The sequence below is a fragment of the Rhyacophila brunnea genome, unplaced genomic scaffold, assembly GCF_057557595.1.
Source record: "Rhyacophila brunnea isolate RB1 unplaced genomic scaffold, BYU_Rbru_1.0 scaffold_13, whole genome shotgun sequence".
Lineage (NCBI taxonomy): Eukaryota > Metazoa > Arthropoda > Insecta > Trichoptera > Rhyacophilidae > Rhyacophila > Rhyacophila brunnea.
In genome coordinates, this window is record NW_028232785.1 from 33,939,805 (window position 1) to 33,948,921 (window position 9,117).

Sequence of the window (9,117 nt, forward strand, 5' to 3'; positions counted from 1 at the left end):
TGCGAGCATCTATATGAACATACATTGCATTTATAAGGCTTTTCACCAGAAGGTGTGATTTTATGATTTGAAGTTCACTTAGTACTGAGTATCTTAATAAACATATTTTGCGTTTATAAGGTTTTTCACCAATGTCACTTTAGGTGACTTACGATGACCAAGTTGCAAACATCTATATTATGACCATTAAGTGCATTTATAAGGTTTTTAACCAGTATGTGTTATATTATGTCTTTTGAGGTAACTAGATGTCGAGGATTTATATGAACATACATTGCATTTAAAGGGTTTTTCACCAGTATGTTTCATATTATGTTTTTTAAGATCACCAAGTCGCGAGCATCTATATGAACATACATTGCATTTATGAGGTTTTTCACCAGTATGTGTCATTTTATGTCTCTTAAGATCACCAAGTCGCGAGCATCTATATGAACATACACTGCATTTATAAGGTTTTTCACCTGTATGTGACATTTTATGTGTTTTGAGCTTACTAGATGTTGAGGATTTAAATGAACAAACATCGCATTTATAGGGGTTTTCACCGGTATGTCTCATTTTATGTTGTTTAAGATAACTAATTCGCGAGCATCTATATGAACATACACTGCATTTATAAGGTTTTTCACCAGTATGTGTCTTTTTATGTGTTTTAAGATAACTAAGATCCGAGCATCTGTATGAACATATATTGCATTTATAAGGTTTTTCACCAGTATGTGTTTTTTCATGTCTTTTAAGATCATTAAGTTGCGAGCATCTATATGAACATGCATTGCATTGATAAGGTTTTTCACCTGTATGTGTCATTTTATGTCTTTTGAGACTACCAAGTCGCGAGCATCTATATGAACATACATTGCATTTATAAGGTTTTTCACCTGTATGTGTCATTTTATGTTTTTTGAGACGAAAAAGTGTCGAGCATCTATATGAACATACATTGCATTTATAAGGTTTTTCACCTGTATGTGTCATTTTATGTATCTTAAGATTACTAAGATGCGAGCATCTGTATGAACATACATTGCATTCATAAGGCTTTTCACCAGTACTTGCATTTTTATATGCTTTAATATTACTATGTTGAGAAAATATAATGACTTGATATTGATCATCAATCACGTCAATGTGAGCAATTTTGTGAGTTTTTAGAGCACTTCTGCTACCAAAAACTGCGCTACAAATGCAGCAAATTAAATTACGTGAGAAATGGATTACTCTTCTTAGAATAAGGCGAAGTTCCTTTGGCGTATCCCCTTCTAAGATTTCTTTTTTAACGTCTTTCTCATCTATCGTGACTTCTGAATACTGCATCATTCTATCCTGGATTCCATCATCTGAGGATTGTTGACTGTCGCCTGTATCGTGATTGGTAGAAACCTAAAAAAAAATTCAATATTTTCAATTGTTATGTGTTATAATATTCCATTTGTTATTTTTTTTTCACTTTGCTTTTCAGCATCTGCAGACATTAAATAACTAAGTGAGAGTAAAATGACAAAAGTGTCGTTGGAGAGTGTGCATAGGCCTGTGACACCTGTGTTCTTGGAGGTGAAGTTTTGACGACATAACTGCCTTACAATCAATCATGTCGCTAAATAAAATGACGTTACCCACCCATAACAAAACCAAAGTAAGAACCAAAGAGTAAGTCCCGCAATTTATACTGACCGGTTTAACAACTACTCAGGATGGGCTGTGGATGCCAAGAGTCGACCTAAGCGGTAATGCATAAATTATACGTAAGTATTATAGATGTAGTATATAGGATCAATTTAATATATTGAGAGGTATTATTGTATGCATAATGAATTAATACTTATTTAAAATGTTTAATTGTATTGACATAAGATCACCGAGAAAATTTAAAAGGCATTACTCAATGTATAGATTCGATTAAATTAATAATCATTATATAATTGCCATTATATTATGATCAAAATGACGTATCAGAATACGTAGTTGTTATAATATAGAGTCGTGCAAAAAGCAGCATATTTTATTATTATGCGAATTTACGTAAATTTAATATATTAAAACGTACATCCTTACAAGTCCAGTCGATGAGCTTATGGATCTTTATGTATGTAAACTACTTCTTTTATTCAAGATATAACTATTTGAGAGGTAAAACATTAATCCGCGCAGCGTCTGGTCAAACCTGATGGCCGCGAGTACATCCTTATTACGTGTGCGGTTCTCCAACTTTCTATATAACGACTCTATATTATAAAGACTTTTATAAGTTAATAAATTTTAAATAAATAAATATATATAAATTAATTTGGACTTAAATAGTCAATAAAATTATACGATATAGTTCCTATAATTATTACTATATATATTTTTTTACAGTTTTTCTAAGAACTATATTATACAATATATAAATTATATGTGACCTTGACCATGGAATAATAGCAATGCAATTAACAATGAATATCGTTATACTGAACGTGAGTTTTATTCGTTAAAATAACTGTAGTGAAGCACCATCATCGAGTGTTTTCACTATGTACTCCAAGATCCTCACATATATGACCCCCAGATCACATATCTGAGCTAGTCGAATCTGGGTGACTTTCACCTGCCTAGCTTAAAGGCGAAACAAAGGTCACAAAAAAAATTCAAATCTCATCAAACAACTTCGATCAATTTTTTTTTTTTTTTTTTTTTTTTCGACCATGTCCGATCCTGATAGGATCATATGGGCCTCCACAGAGGAGTGGAGGTTTGTATTGACAGATTTTTGTTTTTTTTACGAGAAATGGATGTCAGCCACTTGCTCAACCTATTAGGTCCATACCCTGACACACACAAATTGAAAAACAATATGTGTACTTGCCAGACCCAGGATTCGAACCTGGGACCCACGGCTTTATAGTCCAACGCTTATGCCGCGCGGCCACCACATTTATAGTATAAACAAAATTTTAATATCATACTTCGAAATTCAACATTATTTAATAGAACACTTACTACATTATACTACCCCATATTGGAGAAAGTATTGTGGTTGTGGGATCGACTATTAGACAACGAAACTCAAAATTTCTATATCCAGTGAAAACTTCTACGGTTGATTTCAATATTTCATGAATTTGGAATATTATTATTGAATATCACTATAATTAATTTGTAAATTAAAATAATAACGTTTGGCTTGCCCACTCTTGGGGCACATCCCACTTTCGCCCATTATTTATTGGTTCTTAGGTTTTCCAAAAACCTTTGATTGTATAATCTAAGGTATAGTAGGGTGAGGGGTGCAATCACTTATACATACTAAAAATACACGCTACATGCAAGGTGAAGTGGACAAAAAATATCTTACTTGAGAGATGAATTTTTATCCACTGCACATAACTACACTCGTTAAATATGAAAAAGACAATCGAGATTTTGTATTTTATGGCAGGTAAAATATTATAATTAGGTACTACATTAAATCACCGATTCGTGATATTTCAACTCGATTCGCATGAAATACCATTACCTCACTATTTTCAAGATTCCACAATGGAAAAAGAGTTTTATTTTTTGCTTAGATAAGAACATACGAAAGGGTTAATCGTCAAACCGACCTGCAATACTGCGCACACTTTTTGACAACCGTTTAAGTTTTTTTCGGTTATGTACATGTTCAAACACGCGCATTAATATGATCTTAATCCCTACTTCAGTTTTAGTATATCAATTTATGGGTACGGCTATATGTTGTGGCTTAACCACTGGGGAATGCCAAAAAAATGGCGTATTTCAAAAAAACACTACCATATTCTTAGGTCAATAATTATTATAAAGCAATCATTATTCGTAGGATGTTTATCTAAATTAAATGGCCAAGGACAAAGCTTATAATAAGTACCTTTAGAATTATCTTAAAATGTGTTAATCTTGCCCTATTTTTGAATAATAAAATGCATCATTCTTGTCAAATTTGGGATCACAGAGACAATGAATATAATTTTTTATCGTAAATATTTCACTATAATAATGTCGACATAAATTATACTAATGGTTTTGTAAATGCGTTTAAAAATTAATAAATGTAAAAAATCTTAACACCACTTCACATGGACGCACTGAAATATGACTATATTCTAAAACACTAGAGCGAAAGGTTTTCAAGAATTCTATTTTATGTAATAAAAATACTTTATGCAGTCATCAAATGTTTAACATAAATATAAGGGATAATAAGGCTTCAAAATTATATAAATAGATTATCTATAACGTTTAAAGAATGTCCAGGATCATGCTTTCAAAATGCAATAAAAGCTTAATTTTCACCTACGCTGGGCATGTCCCCCCTTAAGCGATGACGCTTATTTTGAGCTAAACGGGTCTGTTAATTAACAAAATTGGCGCATATGAGGTCCAATCTGGAAGAGACCCTACAGATATCTTTACATAAAAATAATGCACTAGCTTGTGCGCTTTACATTCTGGTGGAATCATCAACGCATATGTATAAAAAAAGAGGCGGGAGCTCGCGTTACGGTCAATTGAGATCATAATGCACTGACCCATGATCAATGATATTTGTTGCTGTTGCAAATATAGATGGCATTGATCCGGACAGGATGTGGTGTCTACAAGATGAAACTACGTATCAGGATACAACCGCAACCACCGACTTATTGAATTAGGTTTATTTATGATATGAACCCGTCAATTTGCTTCCAAAGTCGTGTTGATTTAACAAATATGGAATATTTCCTGAGTGACTAGGTGACGCTGATAAGCCATACATAATAAATTGACGCCTTGGAAACCAATATTGTTAGTGCTATTTGTAATATACGGCCAGCAGTGTTCGAAAAAGTGGCGCAAAACCAGACGTACAGAATGCACTTCGTGAAGAACTCCGCGGTGGCCAGATACTACAAATCATTTTGAAATGTTAGGCACTGTCGACTATCTAAAGATACACAATAGATACCTATGTCCATTAATTTTAAAGCTTAAATACGCTACCTGTTGATATAAATAATAGCGAGGATATTATATTTCATGTGATTAAGGATTACTAAGTCGCTGATCAGCAATCATGTTAGGATACTTCCGCATTCAGAATTGTGCAAATGCTTAAAAATTAAATACGTGAGAAATATATTACCCTCGTCAGAATAAGTCGAAGTTCTTTCGGAGTATTTTGTTTAAAGATTTCGTTTTTAATGTTTTGTTCGTCTATCGTCACTTCTGAATACTGCGTCACTTGATCTTCGATTCCAACAGGCGAGGATTGTTTCCTCCTATCTGTATCGTGATGCCTTGTGAAAAATTCCTTAGTAGAAACCTAGAAAGCCAAAATTATAATTATAAATTACTTTTTATAAAATTATTATTTTTTTTCAACGTTTATGATTTTCAGAATCTTCAGACATCAACCCAATTAGAGCTGACACTGCGACTGGCACGATTGCATTAGTTGGCCATTAGATAAAATTAACATGATATTTAAATGTGATAATTAATTAGTAATTAGTAGACCAGCAAAGAATCGATTTTAAGGCTATACCTCAGTTGAGGCATGGTATAAAAAGATCGTGGCTAGGCGATGCGCGGATTGCGGGTCGCGGGTGCAAATGACGCTTGCCGAACGAAATATAATTTGTCATATAAATCTAAGATGCATCCATTTAATGTTTGTTTATTGTTCTATTTTTAACAATAATAATATATTGACATGTTTTCTTTTTCAAGTAAATAGTTAACGTTTTTAGTCATCTTTACAAGATTTAAGAATTAATACCCCCGTCGCCATCACGGAACAAATTGACGTATTCACACCTCGACGTTCACTCTCCAAATAACAGCGAGTCCAAAATTTCGTCGCGCCTATAGTTGAAAATTATATGCCGGTATTTATTAAGTAAAGAAATGAGAGTAAAAATGAAGACAATAAATCGTCTCTGTTCTGGCAGAACATACTAACTGGAGAATACTAATTTAGAGTAATTTAACTTTGAAGTTGTTAAAATGTTTGAAATGGTCTATCATGTGAGTTTATTCAGTAATCGTAAAAAGGATGACTTTAAAATAAAGACTGTTTATTTATTAAGAAGGTTTCCAGGCGGTTAAGTATGAAATAAGGAACATTTTGGTACAACTAACTCAATATGTCATTTTTTCGAATTAGTGTCTTCTGCCAGAACAGTGACGAAATGATCATAGTACCTACCCTACCCCTGTCAAGGTATTACATACGAATTCAATATTGTTACAGAATAATCCGTAAAAAGTTAAAACAAAATATGGAACTCAACATGTAACATCCAAAAGGAAATACATAAAACAGAATAATATGATACAATTATTGTGGTACAAGTCTTCGTACAATATGTGTAATTTATTTTGTACTTTGGAATGCAAATTCAAAGATAGGATGTAACGATGGCCATGCAGCTTTCGCGTCGGGATGCGTGAGATAAACCTCCTTTTTGCTGGAAGCAATTTTTTTTATAAATGTTACGCCGAATATGCGAAATTGACTATTTACATGAAATGGGCAAAAATTTGTCTAAATCATGAAAAATGCGATCCCGTAGCCTTATTCATGAATTAGACAAAATATCTGCCGAGTGCGTGAATTCAGCGCTAATTTTTCTGCCTAGTTCATGTATTGGACAAATTAGATAATAGCGCTACGGTGGTGTTTTTTTGCAACAAAGTCAAATGATCATGCATTGGTCAAAATTTACGTATATTATCTATGGTCAAAATAGATGGTCGCGCTCCAGTGGTGTTTTTTGCAACTAATGAAACTAACCAAATATGTCAAATGTCATTGATTATAATATAAAAATATACCAATAAATAACTACAATGTCGTTCATATCCATTTACTATGCGCAAAAAAAAATCTAGAACTATAATATGATACCTAACGGAAGAATTTTATTAAAAGCTATTTACGCGATTTGGTTCGTGCTTGGGTATCAATCGTGCAATGGTCGATTGTATGTTTGTGATAGTTTGTCGACACTTGTTAGCTAACCTCAAAATGGACATTCAGTTGAATTCAGAATTACATGACCTAACCTAACCTAACCTAATAATAAAAATATTATATTACGTCCAATTAGAACTAATAAAACCATCCGTATTAAATTTACTTTTTCTACTGTCATGTTGACAGTTTAAGAATTCCATACCCTGGCGAATTCACGTAGTCGGCAGATAATTTGCCTAATTCATGAATAAGGCAACAGGCTTGATTATTACATGAATTAGCCAAAATTTTTCCCATTTCATGTAATCGTCAATTTCGCACATTCGGCGTAACATAGACAAAAGAATAAACGTTATTTTTTTTACATAATACTCGTATCTTACCTTGCATGACATAAAAGGCACTCGCGGGAGATTAATTTAACGTACAGTGAATCGCAATTTTAGATACCTATTCACATTAAAAATTGCTTTACATTAGAATGATTGTGATGTATAAATTATCATAATTAAATACTCACCATTTAACTGAAGGTGTACAAACCTACACATATATTATATTAACATATTATTAGTGTAAGCTAAAACCAACAAATGAAATAAGTTGGAGCGAATTAATAATGGTGTAATGAGGTTCAAAGATGCATTTGCAAATTCCAACCTTCTATATAAGACAGCACACATGATGTCTACTTACAATTGGTTTGTAATCTGAATAGGAACAACCCGGTTGAGGGTATTCATAATCATATAACGGGTGTGAAACATCTTCAATAATCTCACGCTTGACGACGGCTTGTTGATCATCTGTCTCAGATTTTATATTAGAGAGGTCAGCCATTAGGCACTGAAAGAAGTAATTATTATATTTTGTAAACAGTGTAAAACCAGTTTCAGTTCTCGTAACATCCATATAACAATGTATAATAATTATCATCATCATCATCATCATCAGCCTGAATCTATCCACTGCTGGATGAAGGCCTCTTCAAGTTGCTTCCACTTCTCTCGGTCCTGTGCATTGCGTTGCCACGTACTTCCGCAGAACTTTATCATTTCATCGATCCAGCGGCCTCTAGGTCTACCTTGTGGACGTTTTGTACTTCTTGGATACCACTGGATGACTAGATTTGTCCAACGATTGTCTCTTCTTCGAGCTATGTGTCCAGCCCATCTCCATTTAAGGCTTTTAATAAACTCTATTACATCGCAAACCCTTGTCTGCTTCCTTATCCACTCATTCCTCTTTTTGTCCTTTCGCGTTATGCCCAGCATGCACCTCTCCATACCACGTTGTGCTACTCTAAGTTTCTGGATCTCTCTTTTACTTAGGGTCCATGTTTCACACGCATATGTCATCACGGGAAGCACACACTGGTTGAACACTTTGCGCTTTAGGCACAGTGGAAGGTCACTTTTGAAGACATTATTCAGGCGGCCAAAAGCACTCCAGCCTAGCTTTACTCTGCGAACAATTTCATCAAATATACATCCATCTATAGATACTTGTTGTCCCAGATAGATATAGCTTTTCACCTGTTCGAGCTGAGTGCCATTGATGAGGATCTCTTTTTGGCCTGCAAAGCAGTTGAACATGACTTTCGTCTTTGTTACATTTATTTTCAAACCTACTTTGTTGCTTACTTCAGCGAGTTCCTGCATTCTGCTTTGGAGGTCTTCTGAGTTTTGCGAGAAAATTACTATGTCATCGGCAAAGCGCAGATGACTCAGGTATTCTCCATTTATGGGGATCCCTTTGTCATTCCAGTCAAGTTGCCTGAATAAGTCTTCAAGGGTAGCTGTAAATAGTTTAGGTGAGATTGTATCACCTTGTCGGACTCCTTTGCTGATAGGAAATCTGCGCGATGGTTTATGGAGATTTACAGATGCTGTTGCGCTACTGTATATATTATTGAAAATATTTATATAGCGTCCAGGGATTTCTTGTTTTCTGAGTGCGTCGAGTATTATATTTAACTATATTCAACATGAATTAGTAGATAACCTAACCTAACCTATAATATCACAGATGTATCGTAGCTGTCAAATTGTATAAACATGTAATTTTTTGAAACAAAGTTTAATATCATCGCAAGTTCCTACATTGTTTGTAAAAAGCAACATATTATTATATTACACGTATCGCTGTTATTGCCA